Here is a 27240-nt window from a genome sequence, read left to right on the forward strand (position 1 = left end):
TGAATATCAAGAGCTCAGACGGGAAACCAGTCCTAAGCAAAGAAGGGAAAGTTGAAAGGTAGAACAAGTATATAGTGTCTATACATGGGAAATGAAGTTGGAGGCTATATTATAGAAGTGGAAGAGGATGTACATGAAGATGAGTAGAAACCAATCTCAGAGAAGATCAGTTTGGATTCTGGAGAAATGAAGGAACATGTGAGGCAGTACTGACAATTCAACGTATCTTAAAAGATAGGTCAATGAATGGAAAACCTATGTTTGTATCATTTCTAGAATTACAAAAAGCTTTTGATGATCTTGACTTGAATACCATCTTTGAAATTCTGTAGTAGCTACAGAAAAATACAAGGAGCAAAGGTTATTTTCAATTTTTTTAAAACCAGACAGCAGTTATAAAAGTTGAAGGCATGTAAGTGAAGCAGTGGCTGAAAAGGGAGTAAGACAGGGTTGTAGCCTGTCCTCAATGTTGTTCAATCTGTGCATTGAGAAAGTAGTAAAGGAAATCTAACATAAATTTGGAGTAGGCATTAAAGTCCAGGGAGAAGAAATAAAAACTTTGAGGTTTGCTAATGACATTGTATTTCTGTCAGAGACATAAAAGAACTTTGGAGAGCAGTTGAACAGAATGGACAATGTCTTGAAAGGAGGACATAATGTGAACAATACCAAAAGTAAAACAAGGATAATGGAATGTAGTTGAACTGAATCAAGCAATGCTGAAGGATATAGATTTAGAAAATGAGACACTAAACGCAGTAGATTTGTTTTGCTATTTGGGTAGCAAAATAACTGATGATAGTCAAAATATACAGGACATAAAATGGTGAGTGGCAGTGAAAAGAAACATTTCTGAAGAAGAGAAAATTTTTAACACTGGATAGTATTTTCTGAAGTATTTGTCTGGAGTGTGTGTAGTCATGCATGGAAGTGAAACTTGGACAATGAACAATTTAGAAAAGAAGACAATAGAGGCTTTTGAAATGTGGTGCTGCAGAAGAATGCTGAAGATTGGATGGGTAGGTCACACAACTAACAAGGAGGAAGTGAACAGAATTGGGGAGTCAAGAAATTTGTGCAAACTTTGACTAAAAGAAGGGATCTGTTAGTAGGGTACACTCTGAGACATTCTACCATTTAGTATTGTAGAGAAGCGTGTATGTGTGGGCGGGGGTAAAAGTCAGAGAAATGAATACCGTAAGCAGATACAGAAGGGTGTAGACTGCATTAGACATGTGGAGATGAAGAGGTTATCACAGAATAGAGTAACATGGAGACCGGCTACAAACCAGTCTTCAGACTGGAAAACATAACAAGAACATTATTATAATAACATACATCATTTTTTTCAACAGTTAAGGATTATTTACAATAAACTTCATGGGGGAATAAATATGCTATGAAGCACAGTTCACTATCCCTAACTCTTTAAACAGATGTCTGCAAGATCTTCATGGGTGAGGACCACATATTATTCTTGCAGCACATTTTTGAGCAATGAGGAACTTCTTTCTTAAAGTTGATTGCCCAAAACATTATTTCACATGATGTTATCAAATGAAAATATGCAAAACTATTAATTTACTGATTTGTTTCCCCACAAGTTTTACAATGGTCAGAAGTGCTTATGTGGCTTAACTACATTGTTTTAGAAGTCCCCAATTTTTTTTTTTCAATTTAAATTCTGATCAGTATGGAAACCAATTTAAAGGTTTCCACTTAAAATTGTTGTAGTAGCTCTAGATGTGCAGAACTATATATATTGTGTTGTTGAAATTGAGAGTGAAACCATTTGCAGAAAATCATTCAGTAATATTTTTAAGAACATTATTTACTGGTTCTCTTGTTGTTGCACATTTCTGGACTGATTACAATAGTAGTGTCATATGCAAAAAGAACTCATTTGTGCTAATCATTTATTAATTTATCATGGAATAAATTAAACTTTTTGTCAGTGTTTAGTTCACTATAATTTTCACCTCAGGTTGTCTCTCGTAAACTATTCTTATACCAGTTTCTCTCTTATAACTTATTCTTAAAAGTGATTTTCCTGGAGACATTAATTATTCTGAATACCACTGAGGAGATTGTAATCTTATTTATTTACATATGGAAATGACAATGGACTTAATGTTGAGCCTTAGGGAAACCTATAAGTAATCCCTGTTCTTCCTCATTCAGAAGAATGTTCATTAATTACATTGGTAGAATTATTAAGTACAAATTTCTTAATTTTTTTTTGTTAGATATGACATTATCCATTCATTGACTATACCATCAGTTTTTCTAGGAGAATAGTGTGATTCACTTAATCAGATGCCTTAGATACACCACAGAAAATACCAACAGAAGCTATTTTCCTACTTAATGCATGAAAAAATTGGTGAGTGAACATGTAAATGACATTCTCAGTTGCATAGCACTTCTGGAATCCAAACTGTGATTTACTAAGGACATTATTGTTGCTTAGGTGGTGTAATATTCTAAAACACATTACCTTGTCAAAAAGTTTGGAAAACAATGCCAGCAGTGAAACTGGTCAGCAGTTACTGACATCTCTTTTATTACCTTCCTGATGGAGGTGTATAACAATGGAATATTTCAGTCTCTTTGGAGAAAATACACTTAGCCAATGATGCATTATATGTCTTAGAAAGGACGTTGCTTATTTTATGGGAACAAGTCTTTGGAGCTCTACTGGAAACACAATAAAATTCAGAAGAGCTTTCACTTTTGAGAGGATATATAACTTTCTTAATTTCAGAAGAAATGGGTGAAACATCCATATGACTGAATGTTATGAGAGTCACATTTTCGACATCCTGCTTTGATTTTGCTCTTTAACTGGTTGCCCTTATGTTTTCCCCCACATCTGAGAAGTTATTATTAAACATACCTGCTACGTGTGGCAGATCATTTATAGCTCTTCCATTTGAGTCAAAAGTGATGTTATCCTGTTCTGTAGCCTATTATCCTGTCTCTCATTTCGTTGCAGCCTGTACAGAGTTATGTCTGTTGTTGGTTTACATATTTCTGACATCATGTGCATTTTATTTGGTTTATAATACCTTTCAGGCACCTTACTTGTTCTTGTCAACAGATGTAACTTTGTTTTTCATTCATGAGATGATTTAATCCCTTTAGTGATGGCCGTTTAGTGTCCCTTTCTGATTAGTTTATGAGGAAAGCTATTTTCAAAAATTGGTATTAATTTATCATGGAATAAATTAAACTTTTTGTCAGAGTTTAGTTCACTATAATTTTCACCTCAGGTTGTCTCTTGTAAACTATTCTTATCCCAGTTTCTCTCTTATAACTTATTCTTAAAAGTGATTTTCCTGGAGACATTAATTATTCTGAATATCACTGAGGAGAATGTAATCTTATTTATCCTAAATAACTGTGCATCATGATCACTGAGAGCATTTGTTACTGGGTTTTCTTGCTTTAAGCTACTTGAAAGATTCCTTTATTAACTGAAATTAGATTAGATGAGTACTAACTGGAAATTTAGCACACAGTTTTGCTAGATGGAGAACAAAAGAAAGCTTAACAGGATGCAACAGATGCTAATGCTTTGATGTGCTAAACATTGTATTCCTACAATAGAAATAGTGAAGGGATTTTATTATTTAATCAGAAACATTGCAGATGATGCCTAATGAAATGGAGACATATGAAGTGGACTACCACAACCATAGAAAGTTTTCTCCTGCAAAAAAGTTTACTGGTGTCAAAACATAATCCAAAAATTGGGAAGGAAATATCTAAATGGTTCCAAGAGATGATGATTTATGGAAATGAAACATAAACATCAAGAATTTCCAAGAACAATCTAATCACTACTTAACTTTTATATCAGCATGTTGAATAGAGTGATGGAAAATTACAGGCAGAGAATGTCTGCTGGTGAATCATAATATCCTTCTGCAGAACATATTATGCAGCACAATAGTTTGTTGTCACTTCTACGATTCCTTCCATATGGACTCTTCTTCCCATCACCACTACTTCAGAACTTCTGTTTACAACAGAGTCCTCATTCAATCACATCATAAGTGGCATTCTTTGTGTCTGAATGCTTATAGTCAGATGATACTTGCACAGCTAATTATCAGTATCTAGTACAATCAAAACAGTGCCTTTTCGTTAAAGTAGCTGTTTCCTCATAACAAACATGTACAAAGCAATCTAGAAGAAACAACTCACCTTAAAGATGACACAATGAGTTGCAGACAGGCATGACAAGAAGACTGTTATATATCAGCTTTTGGCCAAAGTCTTCTACAGAAAAGAACAAGAAACACACACACACACACACACACACACACACACACACACACACACACACACACACCCTGTCATCTGCCCCTCCCTCAAAAAGAGCGAAGTAAATTTTTTGGTTAACTGACCATTAACTGCACTAAATTTTCTATTGTTATCTGTCTTCATTTCCTCTAATTTTGCCAAAATTATCTCCAGTTGCTTCAGCCAGACAGGCCTGAGATAGCAGCAATGTGCTTGTGAGATGTGCTTGCTTACATTGATGTGTGCTTGTTTTTCTGTTCTAAAGAAGGCTTTGGGTGAAAGCTTATATGTAACAGTATTTTCATCATGTCTGTCTGCAGCTCAATCTGTCATATTTACAGTCAGTAGCAATTCATCCTTTTCAAGGTATTGTTTATATTTCCAACTTGGGCTTTCCATTGTTTAACCATAATTACTAGTTTCAGTAAGTTAAGACTAGCTGTAACTTTTTGCTAGCATACTTCACAAAAGTAGCTAGCTGTAGTTGCATCTGCCTGTTAATTCATTATTGATTTGTTACAGAACTTCTTTTGGAAAGGATCTTCAATATACTTTCTCCCTCAACTAATATTTTTAGTATTTCTTGATTTTATACTTTTATCAGTCCACTTAATTTTTAACATTCTTTGATAGCACCACATTTAAAATGCTCCAAGTTTCATCACTAAACAAGATGGCTCTGTGGTTAGCACACTGGACTCACTTTCAGGACGATGATGGTTCAGATCCCCATCTGGCCATCCAGATTTATTTTTTCATGATTTCACAAAGTCACTTACGACAAATGCCAGTTGGTTCCTTTGAATGGCCAATTTACTTCCCCACACTTACCTAAACTGAGCCTGTGCTCCATCCCTAATGACCTCATTGTTGACAGGATGTTGAACATTAATTTTCCTTCTTTCTGGTTTCTTTTGCTCTGGATTCATCAAGGTCAATGTTTCCCTCCAAATGGTGTTGTGCTCCATACACACTGTTTCTGGAACTTCTTTCTCATTTCCACATCAGCAGAGCTCTCTTGTTGAAGAAAGCTTTCTTTACCTGTGAAAATCTGCTTCTAATGTCTTCCTTGTTCAGCCAACCTGTGTAATTGCACTTCATAGATGGGAGAATTCTTTCACTTCTCCCACTCTTCTGTCATTCCACAGTTCGATATTAAGCAATCATTCTTCTTTGTCATTCTTCTTTCTGCTACTCTTCATCTTGTCTTTGATTAGCAGTCACAAGCTGTAATCCTGCCTCATGCTCTTTGTGACATGAAATGGTCCATCAAATTTTATTAGTTCTGATTGGGTTTTGTAAAAAATTAGTCTTCCTCTGCACTTTACTCTCAATTTTCTAAGATTGTAAACTTCTTATATGGTTGTGAAGTAGCTGCAGTGATTACAAGCAGGTTCCAAGGTATGAAAAGTACTAATCACAGAGCCGACTGAAATAATTGTTTATATACTGTTTTTCACATATCAGTACTTTGAATATGTCTTTTGTTCATAGAAATACAACAAAAAGTGATTAGAGGTCAAAGGATATTAGGAGAGACATACAGTGTGAGGGTCTAGATGGACATGGTATATAATCACTGTAAAGAAACTTCTAAAGAAACAGAGATTACTGCACAATAGGTGTACAATAAAGAAAAGGGCTTTAGAGAGAGAGAGATGCTAAGTAAAATGAATTTGGCTGTCAAGAGAGCAATAACTGAAGCCTTAATGACTACTATAGCAAAATGTTGTCCTTTCACTGACCCTAAACAAATTCTGTTAATATGTAGGGGCTGTTAGCGGCACCAGCATCAGTGTCCATTACCCAGTGAAATGAGACAGGAACTGAAACTGAGGGTAGCAAAGCAAAAGCTGAAAAGATCAACTCCATTTTCTAATGTTGCTGTACAAAGGAAAACCCAAGAGAATAGCCCCAGTTTAATCCTTGTACCACTCAAAATATCAATGAAATATGTATTAGTGTCATTGGGTTGAGAAACAGCTGAAATCATCAAAATTGCACAAAGCTCCAGGCCTCAATGGAATCCCTGCCAGATGCTATACTAAATTTGCAGCTGAGTTAGCCCCTCTTCTAATTATAATGTATCGCAGATCCCTTGGGGTGGGGGGTGGGGGGGGGGGTGGGGTGGGGGTGGGGGGGGGGGGAGGACCATGCCCAGTTCTTGGAAAAAAGCACAGATCACATCCTTCTACATGAAGGATAATAGAAGTGACCAGCCTAGGCTTCCACTGTTGGCATTACTTGCAGTGGGCCACATAGTGTCTAACAAATAGGCAGAGGCTGGCCAGAGTCATACCTATTTCTCTTCCTGTCTAAAGTCTTCACAAATCCCAAGTGACAAGATATTGGAGTATCATAGAAATAATTCATGATTGCTGACTCTAGAAGAGCTGGAACTGTTATTAATTGGAATTCTCCTTTCAGTGTTTACTTCTCCTTCAAGACTTCTATAGTTTTCAGCAGTGCTGAACCTTCCTTCTCATCAGCAGTTATGTCATTCAATGGGTTGATCACACAGATTTCATCTGTGCTACTGTGTTCTGCCAGGGGATTACTCAAAAGATAGACAATGTCCTTGTGTTTGCCATTAACTTTTGTATACCACTGTATCATCATACTCCTGAAGCTTTAGCACCCATCTTGCCAGTCAACCCAATGGTTCTTTCAGCCAGCACAGGAAATGGTGATCTGTCACAGTAGTGAATGGTTTGCCAAATAAATATGGGTGGAACTTCCCAATGGTCCAAACAACTGCAAGAACTCTCTAAGTTGTATAGACAAGTTCATCTCAGTCTTGAAGAGCTCTCTGTTAGCATAAACTAACACTTTTTCAGTACCTTGCCGAATTTGAGCTAGAACTGCACCTATTGCACAACCACAAGCATTTTTATGGAGTTCTGTCTTGGCATTCTCTTCATACAATGCTAACACCCGAGAAGTTGTTAGCACTTCTTTAAAGACATAGAATGACTTTTCTTGCACTTTGTTCTATGAAAATTTGGCATCTCCCTGCTATAATTCTCACAAGGGACAAACATCAGAACAGAAGTTCAGTATGAAATGCCAGTAGTACAAGCACATTCTGAGAAAACTTCTCACATGTGCTGAGAAGTTGAAAACTTTGTGACTACCTGTATTTTCTCTGGATCAAGACTGATGCCATCTCCATTCAGTAGGTGCCCTCAGATTTTTACTTTGTGGGTGGCAAAAAGACACTTTTTTTTGGATTCAGGCAGAGATCTGCAGTCTGAACACATTTCAATAAAATTGTCAAGTCACTCAGATGTTCTCCAAATGTCTTTGAAAAATGACAGTGTCATCCAAATAGCAATTTAAGGTATCAAAGAAGGTTGTCCACCATATATATGAAGATGGTGTGAATGTTACACAGCCTATCTTCATACCCATAACTGATATATACTTTGCTCCTTTCAAGCAGCCTATGATGTCATCAATGTGCAATGTTGGATAGACATCTTTCTTCACGAATTTATTCAGTCATCAACAGTCAATATAAAAACAACACTATGATCCTTCTTCTTCACAAGGACCACAGAAGATGATGTAAGACTCTCTAAAGGTTCAATCATGTCATCTTGCAGCATCTTCTCCACTTTCTTCCTGACTGTCTCTTGCTCAGCTGATGATACTCTATATCAGTGTTGGCTAATTGGTGAATGATCACCATTGCTGGTGCTGTGTTTTACCATGGGCCACATGGTCTGCCGTTTCTCTGTTCCGCATTGGAAAGCATCAGAAAACTTATGCCAAATGGCCATCACTTGCCAAAGTTTCTTGGTCAGGCCAGACCCTATTGGCAGTTCGGCAGCAGCTTTCTCCATTGCAGTATCTGTTGTGGCAGTGGAGCACACTTCTTCATCCATGACACCAAGCTGCCACTCCTGGACTGGTGTAGCTGTACCTATGCACTTGCCAGACAACAGCCCAGAGTCATTTTTGTTCCAAGTGCTTATTGGAACAGCTTCTTTAGTATGGATCTCTGACCTTCCACAGTCTATGACTGCTTGTGAAGTTTGCAAGAAGTCCCACCTGAAAATAACATTATGGCTACATTCTGTTAAAATGACAAATTCTAAGGGCTATGAAACTTTCTGGCAGATTAAAACTGTGTGCCCGACCGAGACTCGAACTCGGGACCTTTTCCTTTCACGGCAGAGGTCCCGAGTTCGAGTCTCGGCCGGGCGCACAGTTTTAATCTGCCAGGAAGTTTCGTATTAGCACACACTCCACTGCAGAGTGAAAATCTCATTCTAAGGGCTATGTTCTGATACTGATATTTGTGCTTGGAATATGTGTGCCTGTCACTGGACATGTTTCCCATTTATGACTTTCAGCACAACTGCTTTTATATCACAGCAAATACTCTTCTTTAGCTGATGATGATGAACATCCAACATCACAGAAAAGGAAACCCCTTGACTAAGCTAGTGCCCTGGGAGGATGACCATCTATGATGATGCCAGTGAGATTTCCTGACATCTGACTATTGTCTATGGAGTTTTCCTGAAGTCAGCAGCTAGGCAAGTGACTGGTACATCTGTACAGAGATGAGAATGGCTACAACAGGCTGGACACTGATCTTGACCCAGGTAATGTGATGGGCTTCATCCCATAAGTCAACTGTAATCAACTTAAATTGACTGGTGGGAATAGGCCTGTTGTGATGGTTGATGTATTGTGTTGTAATAGTCATCAAACACTTTTCTTCTCTCCCTGAACATCTGTGTTCAAATTGTCCATGGTGTCCTCAGTGGAAGCATACTAGTACATTTTCTCTGCCTTATAAATGTGTTCTTCTATAGGACATTGTACTTTTCAGAGCAGTTGGTCATACCTGCATTGGTCTGATGCTGTGTTATCGTCTGTTGATTGTGGCCTACATCCAGGCTGGCAGAGTCCATTCTCCATTGGAGATTCAACTAGCATTGGAGATTGGTTCTAAATATCAACAAATTTCTTCTTTGACTTCTCTATTACATCTTGAGGTATGGGCCAGACTTTTGTGGCTCCTATCTCTTGTGTACTTGGTCTGACATTTATGGCTGCCATTCACTGCTCTGCTACATTTCTCCTGTTACTATCTGGCAAATGAGAGAGGTGAGCTCATAGTGGTCTCCCACAGCTCTCATAGGGACCACATTCAGCAGTTAGTTGTACCTCATTCATCCACCTCTTTTCTGTTGCATTTCCTGGCTCCACTTGATAAATTTTTCTGCCATTTTGATGTCCTTTTACTAAAAGATCTTGGTACATGTCTTCTGTGACTCATTTAATTAAGCACGAGATTTTATCAACTTCTACCATATTTGGATGCAGACTGTGGTACAGCGCCAAAATGTTCTGTATGTATGATTCTGTTATTTACCCTATGATATTGAGCCTTGTTCTTCAACTGTTCTTCCATTAAATGGACTTGCTGCTGATTGTCACCAGACAGTTTCTTCAGTTTGGCCTATAATTAGTGCCAGCTATTGAGCTTCTCTTCATTGTCCATGAACCACTGAGCCATCCAAGTAAAACTATGCATCATGTTACCCCACCTGTTGTATTTTGTGACTCTATTGAATCTTTTCAACCATTCCACTGGTTTTTGAACAAATTCTCCAGAGAACACTGAAGTGTGCCAGATGTGCAGCTGACTTACTGCTGTCTTGAACTCACTGGTTTCCTGAATATATAGCCATTAGGAATGATGTACTGTTTGTATTCCACTAATTGCCCATGTAAGTTATTTTATGTTGATAAATTGGAGCCACAGGCTTTAGATGTTTTTATGTGCTTGGTGTCTTCATCAAACAATGTTGTTTTGAACCACAGTCAGTTACAAGTCCAAAAGCAGGCTGACTACTGACATACAACACTTAGCACTGAAAACAAAGTTACTGTGAACACCAACATATAGCCAGAATGAAACTGAATTCCGGGACAGAGATGCAAATATTTAAACAACACTGAATATTTCAGAATGTTGGTATTTTCACAAACATTTAATATTCTAGAGTATAAACCTCACAAACATAAGACATTTCAAGTTACTTCCATAAATTGTAAATATTAAATAACAAGTAATTTTTAGTGATTAGTTTTGAAGAAATGACCCTCAGGATGTTAGCATGTGACACTAACCACTACACCATACTGCATGCCCCACAGCTTGTGACAACATTACCGTTACTGTGGCAGGCTGGGCCGTTTTTGTCTTGCTACTGTAAGAGTTAGCCCATGGTGAACAGGAAAGTGCTAACCTTGTATTGTGACTGAGCACAATAAAATATTTGGAAATGGAGAGCATGTAAGGCCATCAAGGGCATTGATACTAGAGTTAAAAGGGTAAGCTTTATGTTTGTTCAGTTGAATTTAAGTGCAATTTCTGACAAAAAAAGTAACAAGGTAACAAGGCCACTTGTATTAGAAGTGAACTGACTGCCCTAAGATTTTAGAGTATGATAGTATGCCAAGACTGCTTGTTTACTCTGAACCGTGTCCTTGTGCTGTAACAAGTTTCTTGCATGATCAGTTCAGTAGCAATGAAAGAGCAGTTTACTAGAAAATGTTGTAGCACTCCACTGGAAAATATCATACACTAGCCTTTTCTCTTTGACATTGCCTGCTTACATGTATATCACATATAATGTGCACATCTCGTGCTCTATTTCTGGAACCCCCCCCCCCCCCCCCTTCTGCCCGTCACTTCCTTGCCTCCCATCTGGTGGCCATCTCCTGCTACCATGTAGCAGCACAAATTAAAGCCAGGTGTGGGACTGTTGACAGTAAGTTAAGCTTACCAGCACTTGGGAACTAGAATGGAGGCCACAGGGGTGTAGAACCACTGAAAAGAGTAAACACAGCAGTTTGCATGGTGCAAGGTACATGCAGAAGAGGACCACTGGCCTACCTAGGTGTTATGAGTACACAACTTGTAGCAGTGCATTAGCAAAATAGAGGTGCACAGCTGTGTATAAATAGGTGACAGTTTTCTAACAAGGGGATTCAAGTGTGGCGGCTCTCCTGGATAGTGGGGCATGTCACACCACCAGCTACACACAGCAGCAGATAGGGTGCCAGCATTCCAGTCCACAGCGAGTTGCTGGTTCACCCCTCTGAGGCCAAAGCAGTGTCTGTAGCCAGCCAGCAGCGGGCACTCGAAGGATTGCTACTGTGAGCAGTCTTGTTGGCTCCCAACACACGCCGGAGCCATCCCGAGGCGATGGCCACAGATTTGGCTGTCAGATCACAGGCACTTGTTGTCAATGTGGCCTTAACCATGACAGCAAAGAATCACACAGTGGACTGCCCTGTGGCTCCCCGCAAGCAGCACTGAGGCAACGGAGATGGGGGCTGCTGAGTTGGCTGCTGGCGCATCCTGATGTTGTCAAAACTCTGCGGCTGTACACGGCCGGCACGCCGTAGTATGTTGCATGGGTCACTGAGGTAGCCCTTCCACGCCAAGCTGTTTTGCAGACAGCAAAGTGGTGTCCTTGGTATCGCAGGACCTTGTGACGCAGACAGAGAGGAACACAGCAGTGTAGCTTGGAATAATAAAATATGATGATAACCCCAAAAGTGAGGTCTCCTATTTTTTATAATTACATAGACCTGTTTATTTCTACAATGATTTACATCAGTTTACAGATTGAACATTTAGCTACTTTTTGACATAATCACTATTTCTGTCGATGCATTTTTGTAGATGCTGTGGAAGTTTTTGTATGCTCATGTCATACCAGCTCACCGCCAGCTCTGCGGCTTTGGCAATGAAGGATGCTGCCACTGGCGTGATTGTTGCTTGGTCTCAGGTGAAAAGTGCTATGCCCAGGTTTTGTCACCCATGACAATTGAGTCCAGAAAGTTGTCCTTTTTGGCTGTAAGGTGGTGAAGAAATGTGCGGGAAGCATCAACTCGTCGCATGTGGTCCTCAGTCAGCATGCGTGGCACCCATCTTGCGCACACCTTCTGGTAGTTCAATGTTTCCATTAAAATTCTGTGAGCGGTGCTTCAGGAAACCTTAGGAACCAATGTGCAGAGATCATCCAGGGTGATCCACTGATCTTCACGCATGCTTTGCTCAACCTCCAACACTGTCTCCTCAGAAACTGATGGTCTCCCGCTCCTTTGTTTGTCATGAATTTCGGTCCTACCAGCTGCAAACTCTCTACACCACATATAAACATTTTTGACATCCATGCACAACTCACCATACACTTCTGTCAATTGGTGACACTCAGTGTAGTGCCCTTTGCATTCAAAAGCCAAATAACTGCGTGCAATTCACGCTTGGTTGTAACATCCAATGGGAGCTCCATTCTCAACAGCTACCAATCCAAGACTGAGGGCCTCAGCATGGTGTGCACATGTTTACACACAGCGCATGAGGCACTCTTCATAACAGTGTGACCAACTTCCACACAAACAGAGTTATGTACTTATAAAAAAATAGGAGACCTTACTTTTGGGATTACCCTCGTACTTGGAGATCACGGCCAATTTTTAATATGGCACATCCTGACAGTTTCCATCCAAGTCCAACATTCCTCCACCACATCTCAACATCTGCATTTGGCAGTGATAGTTACATTTGGTGTCAGAATAGTGGGCGTCATCTGTACAGTACAATGTTCGAGCCTGCCGTGTGCATTACAGTCACAAAATGTGGTGAGTGTTGACCAATTTCTCTTTTTGAGTGTTGGACATTTTCTTTCTTTGTGTTGTCAGAGTAAGTGTTAGTGCAATTGGGGCAGTAATTTTTTTTTTTCGTGGCATTTGATTACTTTTGTATTGGGTTGAGTATGATGTTTTATTTATCTCCTCCTAAAATGTAAGATGAGATACTGAGCTGTAGGAATTCAGTTTATTTTTGTAGTTAAATGTTTTGTTTCTGTGGGATTTTATAGGTTGAAGTGTGACTAACTGGGAACAAAAGCAACACAATGGCAGAGTCAAGGATGCAAGGTGTGTCGGAACCAGAAGTGGTATGGATTTTGTAAGAAAAGGTAGCACAAGTAACACCAGACAATACGCAGTTGAGAAGTGAATTAACACTTAGGACTGAGCGGGGAACCACGTCTGATCAGTCATTGTTGCCTAGGGTGCACAGGAGGAGATTGATCCAGCCACCATGAATTTGATTATTCCATTTTCTGGCAAGGCAACTGAGGATATGCATTTGTTGTGGAGGACTTGGAAACTTCAGCTGTGATGAATGGTTGGTCTGATGAACAGTTGTTACATGTAGCCAAGATTAGATTAACGGGTGAAATAAAAACATATGTAAGGTGTACTGAGGCCTTAAGGAAGGCAGAACAGTTTAAGCAGTTAAAGGAAGGGCTTTTACAGAGGTACAAGCAACAGACTAGCGCTTGGTACTTTAGAGAGAGGTTGAGTACAATGATGAAGAGATAGGGCGAGATGGGAGAGATATTTGCAGGCAGTATAAGAGAAATTAATGAGAATACTTAACGAGTGGGGTCAGAGCGATGAAGCAAATGGTGTTCTGTTGCAGGAGGCCAAGCAAAGGGCACTTGATGTATTTTTGAAGGGGTTACTGGTGCATATGGCACAGAAAGTGCATGAGGAGACTCCGAAAGATTTATATTCAGCCATTTTGCTGGCAATCCAATGTGAGGAAACAGACATGGCAATGGGGTATGTGATAGACAAACAGTGTTTACAGTGGGTGTAAAATGTTATGAGTGTGGTCGTATGGGACATGTGCAGAGGCAATGTACCCAGTTACTGAGAAATTGAGGAAGGGGTGGAAATCAGCAACATAGAGGATGGAGAAGTGGAGTTAGTAGAGATGGACAACCGTTAAATAGCTGGGGGGCCTAATACCCACCTGAGTGAGCTCCCATTTAATTTCAATGCTACAAAGACGTATGCAGAGGTGGAATGTTCAGTGGTAGGATCCATAGGAACTAAAAAGTTTGGGATTTTGTTGGACACAGTGGCACAAGTGTCAGTGGCTACTAAGATTTTAATGGGATGAAGGAAGTTAGAACCACCATGTTATAGGCTGCGATGAGTGGGGGATATGGAGGTCACACCTTTGGGGTCAGGGACAGTTGAATTTTGCATAGGGAAAGTCCAATTTAATGTATGTTTGGAGGCAGTACCATGGGTAAGCGAGGGCTATGACATGATCCTAGGAGTAAATTTCTTGCGTCAACATCATGTCAAAATTGACCTTGGACAACCAACTGTGGAACTAGGCAGAATGTTATTTCAGCTAGGGGAACTGCTGTCAATGCAGAGCTGTCATGAGGGGCATTCAGAGTAATGAAGAAACCAATTGAGCTGCATACATTAGCATTAAGGCTTAATTCACATGAGTGTTTGTCTAGTGGCACCAGGAAGTCGCTTTGGGTAAGTGTAGATTCAAATCTACCTGTGGGTATGGTATGTGTTATTGAACCATTGGAGGATAATGAAGTTTTGGATCCATTAGGTTGTTTGTGAAACATAGTACTGTACACATACAAGAGCAATGTGACGGGTGAGTAGTCCCTGTGAATGTGGATAATTTTAGCACTGTAGACGTGAATTTGGGAAAAGAAGTTTTAGTTGCGATTTTGGATGTACCAGATGATGAAGACTGGTGTTTGAGAGGTAGGCACAGCGATCAACCACTAACTCCCAATAGAATTGCATTGCGTAACAAAGTTAAGCATTTGAAAGGAGGAGAAAAGGAGCTTATGGAAGAATTGTTGTGGGAATTTAAGGATTTGTTTTTTCCGTGAGGGCCGTTACCAGCAATTCCATTAGTTCAACATAGGATACCAACAGGGAATGAAATATGTTTACCATTAACCATACAGAATACTGAGGTATTTGCAGCCAATTGTGGAGGATTTCATTGATCACCAGCTTTTGGACGGTATTATACAGCATAGTAATAGTTGTTGGGGAGCAGGCATTGTTGTTGTGGCTAAAGAATCTATGGACGGAACTAAGAAATACAGATTCTGTTGTGACTACCGATACCTCAATAATAAGACAGTAATGGATGCATACCCCATTCTAAACATATTGGAGACTTTGGATCACTTAGGACGTTTCCAGTACTTTTCTACGATGGATTTGACAAGTGGTTATCATAAGTTAGAGGTGGCTCCAGAAGACTGTCCAAAAACTGCTTTCTCTGCTCCTGGAGGCCATTACCAGTACACCAGAATGCGATTTGGTTGGAAAACACTCTGGCAACATTTCAGAGGTTGCTAGACAGTTTGTTATGGGGTTTGAAACCATGGCAGTGTCTTGTCTATTTGGATGACATTATAAGATAAGATAAGATAAGGTAATTTTATTGTTGTTAGGCCATTACAGCAATAGACAAATTTTTGCACAATAGACAAATTTTTGTACAGCACAATCATTACATTAATAAACAGAATAATAAAGCATTATTTACTTATAATTCAATGTCCCAGTCAAAGAATTCTTTTAATTCATAAAAGGGGTTGGAACCAAGCCACTTATTTAATGTTTTCCTAAATTCACACTCTGGAAGATCTTGTACTGTCTGCGGAAGCTTATTAAATAGTTTATGGCCCACTAGCTCATAGCTATTGACTGTCTTTGCTAGTCTACAGTATGATGTATATATGGGCTTGTTTTTCCTTGTGTTGTGGCCATGGATATTATTTCTACGTTTTACTTCATGTAGGTTATTTTTTGTATAGATTAACACTTGGTATATGTACAGACTTATAACAGTCATTATTTTGAGTTCGGCGAACAAGGGCTTACAATGTGCTTTATGCTGGGAACATGTAATGACTCTGATTGCTTTCTTCTGCAGAAGTAATATATTTTGAACATGGCTTGAGTTTCCCCAGAGAACAAGTCCATATGACATGATACTTTGGAAGAATGCAAAATACGAAGTCTTAACGTAGGCTGCTGATACATATTTTATAAGACACTTTAATAAATAAATTACTCTAGACAGTTTGATACTATTATATTTTATGTGTTGTTCCCAGGACAACAGTGTTTTCAAGTAGTATGGAACGGCATAGACAGTGGTTAAGGGAAGTCTTTATGAGGTTAAGAGCAGCATTTTGACATTGAGCCTGGAGAAGTGTCATTTTGCATTGGAAGAAGTGAAATATTTAGGTCATATCATCAGTAAGGATGGAGTGCAAACAGATCCAAGGTTGGTACAGGCTGTAAGGGATTTTCAAGAGCTGAAAACAGTTAATAAAGTGCAATCATTCATCAGAATTTGCAATTTATATTGAAAGTTCATGAAGGGTTTTGCAGATGTAGCACAGCCATTGAGGTGATTGTTATGAAAGGGTGTGAAATTTGAGTGGACAGAAGCATGTCAGAAAGCGTTTGACAAACTGAAAGAAATGTTAACATCAAGTCCAGTTCTTGTGTTTCCAGGTTTTGAAAAGGAATTTATTCTAGCATGCGATGCATCGAATCAAGCATTAGGGTGTGTTCTTAGTCAGGAAATTGATTGGACACAGCCACAATTTAATATGTATGATGGTCTTCTGTACAGGGAAACAAAGTTAGGGCCAAGGGTAGTATTCCCCGTGAAGCTGAGGATGAGGTTTTAAAAGAAGCACATCATCATGTGTTATCTGGTCATGGTGGGAGTAGAGTGATGAATAGGAGAGGAGTGATGTATTCGTGGAGAGATAGGAAAGTAGATGTGGATCAGTGTGTCAAGAATTGTATACCATGTATGCAGAGAGCAGATTTGAGTCAGAAACGGATACAGCTACAACGATTGCTGGAAGCGACATGTCCCTTTTCTATCTTGGGAACTGATGTCTTAGGACCTTTCAGTTGAACACCATCAGGGAACAGATTTGTTCTGACAATAACAGACCATTTTTCAAGGTATGTGGAGATGGTGGCTATGCCAAATCAGCAGGCAGCAATGGTCACACAAGCATTAATAAACAACTGGATTTTGAAGTTTGGTGTACTGGAGACAATAATTACTGACCAAGGTACCAACATCATGTCAGATTTAATGAAGGAACTGTGTAAATTGTTGACTGTAAAGAAGCTGAGGATGACCATGTTGCATCCATAGGCTAATCAAAGGACAGAACGAGTACACAGAACAATCAGGAGGATGCTGAGTTTTTATGTGGATGCTCATCACCGTCAGTGGGACAAGTATTTGAAGCATATTGTATGTGCGTGCAATGCAAAAGTCCATACCAATACCAGTTTGTCTCCATTTGAGGTAGTGTACGGGTGAAAAATGCCATCACTGTTTTATCTAATGAAGCTACAGAAAGGAAGGATCGGTGAATCTGTATGTCAGTTCACAAGGACAATTTGGGATGTTTGTAAATGGGTGCAAAAGGTGAATTCGAAGGCTTTGGAAAGGCAGGAAGACACAGCGAAGCAGAAAGGAAGTTTACCCCAATAGAGTAGGGCAATGAGTAATGCTGTCCAGCCCCTATATGCCAAAAGGGAAAAGGAAGAAGTTCACCATGAGGTTAATGTTAAGCTTCAGCTGCCAACTAGAACAATGATAGTACACATTGAGCGGTTGTGGCCAGTAAGTTAAGCTTACCAGTGGTTGCAAAATAGGAGGAGGCCACAGGGCTGTAGAACCAATGAAAAAAGTAAACACGGCAGTTAGCATGGCGCAAGTTACAGGCAGAAGGGGCCCACTGGCCTACCTAGGTGTTATGAGTACATGACTCAGAGCACTGCATTATCAAAACAGAGGTGCTTATAAATAGGTGACAGTTTTCTAATTAGGGGATTCAAGTGTGGCAGCTCTCCTGGACGGTGGGGCATGTCGCGCCACTGGCTATGTGCAGCAGCCAATGGGGCATCAGTGTTCCAGTCCACAGTGGGTTTCTGGTTCACCGCTCTGAGGGCAAAGTGGAGTCCGTAGCCAGCCAGTGGTGGGCCACTCGATGGCTCTCTACCGTGCACGCAGTGGGCCACCCTGCAGCTCCCCACGAGCGGCACTGAGGCAACGGAGACAGAGGCTGCTGAGTTGGCTGCGGCACATCCTGACATCATCATAAATCTGCTGCGCCTGTTCTGTAGTACATTACATGGGTCGCTAACGTAGCTCTTCTGTGCCAAGCTGTTTTGTAGACAGTGAAATGGCATCCTCGGCATCGTGGGACCCTGTGACGCAGACAGAGAGGAACACGGCACTGTAGCTGGGAATAATAAAGTGCTTGGAGATCATGGCTGATTTTTAATATGGCACATCCTGCCAGTTTCCATCTGTGTCCAACATTCCTCCACCGCACATCAACATCTACATTTGGCAGTGACGGCTACACCAGCTATCAGCCCATCTCCCCGTCCCTAAAGACACATATGTCTGCATCTCCTCAAATATTAGTGCTACACAGTTAATAAGCCTCCTCTTTCAGCTCAAGAAGATTGTGTGTCAAATTTGGTTCACTTCAGTTGAGGGGCCTGGGAGAAGTTCTTACACATATGTACATACACACACTCAGCTTTATATATAGCAGGCCTTTCCCTGCAGCTTCACCTGCATACATGTATGTCACATATAATGCACACATCTCTTGGTCCATCTTCTCCTCTTCTCTCTCTGCATCCATCATCACCTCACCCTGGTTTCAGTCCATCTCATCTTTCCACATCTCTCTCCTCCAACCATCCCCTCAATCTGTCACACACGTCCAGTACCCTCTCCCTCTGTCCGTCTCCTCATCCCCCTCCCTCTCTGTCTTTACATCTCCTCCTGCCCCTCTCACCCTACTCATCCCCTATTGCCTCCTCTCTCCCTCTCCATCCCATCCTATCCTCTCTCTCTCTCCATCTCATCATCTGTCCATCTCAGCTTTCCCTTAGGAATTACCATCTGCATATGTAGACCCTGCAAAAGAGGTTGATAAAGCAGACTGATACTACTCCCACAACACACCCCTCAAGCAACACAGTCTATATGTGCCAAGGGCTTGGAAACACTGTGCAAGGCAGTCTTATATGACTCCAACACAGCATGCTGTGCTGGACAGCCTACATGCCGGGGGCTGGAAAACCATTTCTTGCCTCTGATGTGTAGTCTGCCCTGACAGTAGGTCGATACTGCTCCCACAACACACACCTGATGTGCAGGGCAGCCCATACACCAGGTGATTAAAGAAAATTCATGGCTGTATCTTGATCCTCTCAGGGCAAGGAGTTTGTGTTAGTGACATTTGGTCCAGGGGCCTGGACAATGCATTGTTATACCCTTCACACTACCCTTTCTGTACATTCCCTCCTGCCCCATCTCTCCCTATCCATTCTCTTCTACCTCTCCCCCTCTGTCTTTCCCTCTCCCCCTCCCTCCCTCCCTCCCTCCCTCCCTCCGCCCACTCTTCCTTGTCCTCTTCTTTTCTCTACCTATATAAGTACTGGGGAAAAAATAGTACAATTGGAAAGATGATGCTCATTTTGATCTAATGATAGCATATGGTACTTAGGGGAAAGTAGATGTAGTGATGATGGTTCCAATATCATCTGCCAACAGATAGCGTAGTGCCATACTGCCAGAGTGCTATCTGTGTCTATCCTCTGATAGGGAATGCTCACAGCTAGAAGGCTCAATGTGGTGCAAATGTGAGAAGTAAGCAGGCAACCATGCCATGGAGATGCACTTGTGCTTCCTCCAGTGAGTTTCAAAGCAGTCAAATTGAGGCCTTCTGAGTGGTGGTATGGTCTTTTAGGAGAAAATGCTGCAGCAGTTGGGCAATGATGCTGGTGCCAGGGGTCATGCAGCACTAGCACCTGCCAGGATCACCATATTCTAAGGGCACTGGTGGCAGATCGTACAGCTACCACAGCACAGATAAGAGGGCCTGAGCCCACAAACATCTGTATGAACTGTTGCAAACCAATTATTAGCAATGGGACTATAGTCAAGCACACCATTAGGCCATTTGCCACTGACACCAAAGGATCGATGTACATGGTTTGACTGGTGCCATCAGAAAATCACTTGGAAGATGGAATAGCATGCTGCAATCTTCAATGATAAAACAAGATTCTGCATGAAGCAGATGTCTGCTTGTGTCTGTGTATGTGCTGATGGATATGTGTGTGTGTGTGTGTGTGTGTGTGTGCGAGTGTACACCTGTCCTTTTTTTCCCTAAGGGAAGTCTTTCCGCTCCCGGGATTGGAATGACTCCTTACCCTCTCCCTTAAAACCCACATCCTTTCGTCTTTCCCTCTCCTTCCCGAAGAAGCAACCATCGGTTGCGAAAGCTAGTAACTCTGTGTGTGTGTTTGTGTGTTTTGTTCATGTGCCTGTCTGCCGGCACTTTCCCGCTTGGTAAGTCTTGGAATCTTTGTTTTTAATATATTTTTCCCATGTGGAAGCTTCTTTCTATTTTATTTACAAATTGTTTTCTGTTACTTAAAAAAGAACTTATCACCCCATAAAACTTTAGTTTCCTCAGAAGTACATCGACAGAAGTGCAATCAAAAGCTTTGCTTAGGTCACGTATTACCAGTGATACCATGTAATTGTTTTCAAAAACTGCTGAGGTTTGGTCAATGATTTCCAAGATGGCCCCTGTTGTGTTTTTCCCCCTGCAAAAACCAAACTGATTGCTACATAGGATATTGTGTTTTTCAAAGAAGCTGCTTATTTGCATATGTATCAGTGCCTCAATTATCTTTGAGAATATTGGAACAATGGAGATTGGTCTGTAGCTTTGGGGAAGATGTTTGTCCCCTTTTATAAGAACTGGGACAACTTTTGATACCTTAAGTGCACCTGATAAACTCCAAATTCCACACATTTGTTAAAAATAAAAGTTAATGGTTTGGTGATTGAGTGTATTGCTTTTTAATGATGTTATTCGATAACCAATAACAGTCGATATTTTTAGAGCCTGAAAATTTGGATACAGCTTTTATAATACAGCAAGTATGACAGCCCTCCATTGAAATACCAGGTTAACAGGCAGTGGTGTTCTAACAAGGTCCATTGCAGATGAATTTGTTGCTTTAATACTGTTACTTATTTCTTTAACTGAGTTTAAAAAGTAATCATTTAATTCCTCAGGTTCAATCAGAGCTGTTTCTGTGCATTTTGATGTATTTCCTTGTTTTGTTATTTACCATGCTGCCTTACATTTTGGGAGCCCTTTATATATAGTTTTCCACTGCTCACGTTTTTGCTAGAAGAAAGTTAGCTTTGTAGAAATTTTTACATTTCAGATATTACCTATCAATGTTCATGCTCTGTTCTGCCCTTGGGTAGCGGCTTGCTTATGCATTTGGCACAGCATATGTATGTTTCCTTTACGTTTTGCTTGCTCTTCTGTAAACCAGTTCAGTCTTTTCTTTTTCATTTCACTTGGATATCTATTTTTTTTTATGTGTAGTTCCAACATGATAATGCTTGCCCAATCACTGCCATGAAACTCAATGTGCCCTGGAAGGCATGCAGTAACTTCCCTGGCCAGCACACTCTCTGGATATGTCTCCAGTTGTGCATGTATGGGATATGATGGGATGAGAAGTGACTCATGTTACTCGTCAACCAACAACTCTTACAGAACTACCGGAACAGGTTGAGCAGATGTGGCATAACACATGCAGATGGCATTTGCCATCTGTACAATCAACTGTATTCCAGAGTCAGTACTTTGCATTGCCATCCATGGAGGCTAGACACATGCTAATATGGTTGTTTCAGCATTGGTTTATGTGTCTATATAATGTGCACATCTCTTGGTCTGTCTGTTCCTCCCACTCTCTCTCTGTCCTTCTCAACCACCTCCTCCCAATCTGTACTTCCCCTCCTACACATCTCTCTCTCTAACCGACACCTTCTGTCCTCCCTCTCTCTATCCACACCATTCTGCCCATCTCTCTCACCATCTGCTCTTTTGTCTATCTCTGTTGTTTCCCCAGGCATGCCCATATGCACATGAAACCCTTGCAAATGATGTCGATAAAGCTGACAGGTACTACTCCCACAATATGAGTCTTGTGCAGCAGAGCTTACATTTCAAGGGCTTGGATCCCTTTTTTTGTCATGATGTATAGGCTGCCATGCAAAGCAGTCTTATAAAGAAGGCTAATACTACTACACCACAACACACCTGTTGTGCCTGACAGTCTACATGTCAGGAGCTGTATAGGCTGTCATGCAAAAAAGATAGATAAGGCTGGTCAACGCTATTCCCACACATCATACCTGTCATGCAGGATAGTCTTTATGGCAGGGCCTTAAAAATATTGCATGTCTTGACCTCCATTAGTATTGGTGCAAGAACATTATACCCCCCCCCCCCCCTCCCCCCAAAGCTGCTTCTCAGGACAGCAGAAGTTTGTTTTTTAGATTTGAGCCAGGGGCCTGAAAGGAGTGCTTGAACACACACACAAATTATCAGCTTTATATAACTAAGATTAGCATTTTCCCCATGGCTTCGGTTTCATGCATGTATGTTGCATTGAATGTGCACATCTCTTGATCCACCTTCTCCTTCCCCTCTCGCTTTGTTCATCTCACGCACCCCCTCCTTCTCTGTAAATTCCCTCCTGCACACTTCTCTCCCTACACAACACTTCCTGTCCCCTTTCTCCCTAACCATCCCCTCCTGCCCCCACCCTCTCACCATCTCCTGTTGTATCCATCTCACCTTTCCCCTAGGAGTGCTCATCTACAAAAACAAGGTTGATAAAGCAGGCTGCTACTACTCACACAACATGTCTCTCATGCTCACAGCCTATTTGCCAAGGGCTTGTCAATCCTTTACTCCCATGATGTAATTCAAAGCAGGCTGACAACATGAACTGGTACTACTACATGCCTGTTGTGCCAGACAGCCTAAACAATGGAGGCTGGAAAATTGTTTCTTTCTCCTAACTTGTAAGTGCCCTACAAAGCACGTCAATACTATCCCCACACAACATGCATGTCACACCAGTCTGCAGTGCGGCACCATGTGAAATGTTTTCTGGAACTCTATGATTATGGAATCTGCTTATTGTCCTTCCTTCATGGTTGACAGGATATCAAAGTCATGCTGAGTTTTGCATGAGTAACCATTGATTGGAGATAAACAGCAGCCAGGCTAGGAAAGCATCATTCCATGTGTAGGCTGACATCAACACCACAACAGAAACAGCCTCATTTGGAATACTGTCATGACCAGGAAGCAGGGGCTGTTGATGAATGGTGTCACATTGTGTTCAGTAATGAATTGCATTTCTGTGCTACCCCAAATGACCATCATTGGCTTGTATGGTTGTGATCAGGGTAGAGGTCTCATTTTTCCATTGTTTTGGAGAGACGCAAAAGTGTTGTTCCTGGTATCATAACGTGTAAAGCTGTAGGAATGACTTCAAGTCACACACATCATACTTTCTCATGTGTTAACCTCTCGTATGACAATATCATGGTACTATTTTTTCAACAAGACAATGCTCATCCACATATGGCATGTATCTATGAACTATCTACAGGATCTTGAGGTACACCTGTGGCCAGCAAGGTCTCCATATCTGTCCCCAATAGAAAATTTGTGAATGCATGGAACCAGCTTGGATGACAGCTTTGTCTCAGTGCCAGTATCCTGAATATCAGGGACCAGTTACAACAGTTGTGGGCTAGCTTGCCTCAGGAAAGGGTATAATGACTTTATGATTTCTTTCCCAACTGAATCAGTGCAGACATCCAGGTCACAGGCTGTGCAGCATCACACTGATAAGTGAGCTCACACTGCGAAGGTCTTTGTAAATTTGACTAAAATTTATAATCACTGAAATAACATCCTGTACCCTGCCAATCCATGATCTTTTATTTTGTTTTCTCCTCCCCTAATTGATGTTTCACTTTTTTTTGTCAGGCAGTTTATGTTCAGTTAGCAGTGCTCACCTTCAAAACAGAGCCATTTGAGTTCACATATCTGCTTTTGTTACCTCTATTGTTCCAAAAATTCCTATGTTTCATTTTTATGAAGTTGTGCAGGAGCAGGGCAGTTTCAGCCTTCCAGTGCAAGGACACATCAGTAATGCAATGCTCATCTGCTGACATGATTAAACTGAAATTTGTTACAGCATAATGAAATAGTTCAAGTAATAATAGCTACTGTTCACTAATATGGTGTGATGTACAGTTCCTGAGCAATCTTGTTTCTTTTTTGTCAGATCCTGTGCAAAACAGAAAATGTTAACTGATCAGAAACTCATTTATGTGCAAGTATTGCAGCAAATAGTGCCTGATTTACAATGAAATTAGTATTGTTAGGAGGTTGTAAAAGTTGTTATAAATGTCATATTCAGCCTACTCATAAAAGTGATATAATGGACAAAGGGGGAAAATAATTAAAAGTAATTTTCTTTCTGTTTTAATACATTCACACACATATATGACAATTGTCTTCTTTCATAAGTGAGCACTTATTAAAACAATAATTTGATTCATGTACAGGGTTCATTGTTAAGATTTAAATAAAATTTTAGCAGGCAAAGTAAATTATTAGTAAAGAATATCATTTAAACTGTGGTATTAATTTACAATTTGTCTCTCTAAATTAATGCTATATACGGGTTGAAACTGGATCCCAACAATTAAATTTTGGAGGTTGTTCTACAATTTTTTGGAATGTTTTCGTATAACTTACTTGTGGTCTCCAGTGGCTTGTTACAGAGTAATTATATTTTGTTTGGTTTCTTTCATTTATTTATCATTGTCTTGGAATGCAAGCCTCGTATCTCAAAACTAAAACTAAAATTAGATAAATATGTGATGTCTCTTCTTTTGGACATATCAAAAAGAACAGACGCCATGCAGAATATGCAGTTGTGAAACAAGCTGGACAAAATCTTGATGCAGCTGATACACTATGTGATCAAAAGTATCTGGACACCTGGCTGAAAATGACTTACAAGTCTGTGGTGCCCTCCATCAATATTTCTGGAATTCAGTATTGTGTTGGCCCACAGTTAGCCTTGATGACAGCTTCCACTCTCACAGGCATACTTTCAGTCAGGTGCTGGAAGGTTTCTTGGGGAATGGAAGCCCATTCTTCACGGAATGCTGCACTGAGGAGAAGTCTCAATGTCGGTTGGTGAGGCCTGGCAAGAAATAGGCATTCCAAAACATCCCAAAGGTGTTCTATAGGATTCAGGTCAGGACTCTGTGCAGGACAGTCCATTACAGGGATGTAATTGTCATGTAACCACTCTACCACAGGCCATGCATTATAAACAGGTGCTCAATCATGTTGAAAGATGCAACTTCCAACCCCGAATTGCTCTTCAAGAGTGGGAAGCAAGAAGCTGCTAAAAACATCAATATAAGCCTGTACTGTGATAGTGACACACAAAACAACAAGAGGTGAAGGCCCCCTCCATGAAAAACACAACCGCACCATAACAACATTGATTCCAAATTTTACTGTTAGCACTACACACGCTGGCAGATGGCATTCACTGGACATTCGTCATACTCACACCATGCCATCGGATCATCACACTGTGTACCATGATTCGTTACTCCACACAATGCTTTTCCACTGTTCAATTGTCCAATGTTTATGCTCCTTACACCAAGCAAGATGTTGTTTGACATTTACTGGCATGATGTGTGGCTTATGGACAGCCACTCGACTATGAAACCCACATTTTCTCACCTTCTGGCTAACTGTCATAGTACTTGCAGTACATCCTTATGCAGTCTGGAATTTGTATGTGATGGTCTGGATATATGTCTGCCTATTACACATTACAACCCTCTTCAACTAATCAGAAACAGTGGGCCTAGGGATGTTTAGGAGTGTGGAAATCTCGCATACAGACATATGACACAAGTAACACCCAGTCACCTGACCACTTTTGAAGTCCGTGAGTTCCACAGAGCACTCCATTCTGCTCTCTCACGATGTCTAATGACCACTGAGGTCGCTATTATAGAGTACCTGGCAGTAGGTGGTAGCACAATGCACCTAATAAGAAAAACATTTGTTTTTGGGATTTCCGGATACCTTTGATCACATAGTGCATCATTCTTCCCTTTCTCCACCCTTTGCCTTCAATTTACATAAAACTAAAATCTTTGTATTGTTTTATTAAGCAGAAAACTTCATATCTCAACTGTTAGTAAGCCAAATGTGCTATGCACTAGTGAGGAAAAAAGGAACCACTTATATTGTTAGTCAGTCCTGTTAAGTGAAAAAAACCATGCATAACTTTTCTGAGATTCGAGATATTGCATTGATATTATCTGAAGCAGAGGACAAATGTAAAAAGTATGTAACTGTGTCTTGTTTGCAAACAACTTTTATCATCTTTCTCATGGTACTTGCTGTTAACAATGGTATTCATTTCACTCTTTGCCCTCAAGCTTGCATTCAGCACAGCTCAATTCTGTCTTGAGTTTTATTTTTCTGTCAGTGTTGGTTGTACATTAACAATGATGCACAGCAGTGTAGTTAGGTTTAATGATGAAGAATTGACTGACATTTGACGGACCAGTGGTACAACGACACTGTGCTGGATTTTTTCCACAATGATGAGAACCATATCACAATAGTTTATTATCTGTATTTTGATGCCTGTGAAAAAACGAGGCCCTCGAATGTTAGAATGGAAAATATTAGCATATACTGTAACATACTTTCTCATTGTTGAAAAGGGTTTTTACAGAAAAAAAATAATTGGTGTAACAAACCAAATTAATCATAGTTAGGTTATTACTCTGTAACAAGCCCTTAGAGACCAGTGATGCCTTGTATGAAAATACTAAGAAAATATGACTGAACAACCACTAAAATTTTCTCAGTGAAGTTTGGATTCATCCAGCATAGTCTAAAAAATTAGTGAATGTTTTGGTGAACATGGACATATGATGCTATTGATAATGATGACTCTTTGCTGGATGAGTGAACTGTGATTTATTCTTCTCATGACTTTTTTTGAAATCCATTTAATTTTCACACA

The 27240-nt window shown here is 40.4% G+C and overlaps 1 protein-coding gene across 2 annotated transcripts in view; it reads left to right on the forward strand.

Moving 5' to 3' along the window:
* LOC126353815 (calcium and integrin-binding family member 2-like) overlaps positions 1–27240 on the forward strand; it is a 63093-nt gene that overhangs the window by 29067 nt on the left and 6786 nt on the right. The gene's annotated exons all lie outside the window — the stretch shown is intronic.

This window comes from Schistocerca gregaria, chromosome 3 (genome assembly GCF_023897955.1).
Source record: "Schistocerca gregaria isolate iqSchGreg1 chromosome 3, iqSchGreg1.2, whole genome shotgun sequence".
Taxonomy (NCBI): Eukaryota; Metazoa; Arthropoda; class Insecta; order Orthoptera; family Acrididae; genus Schistocerca; species Schistocerca gregaria.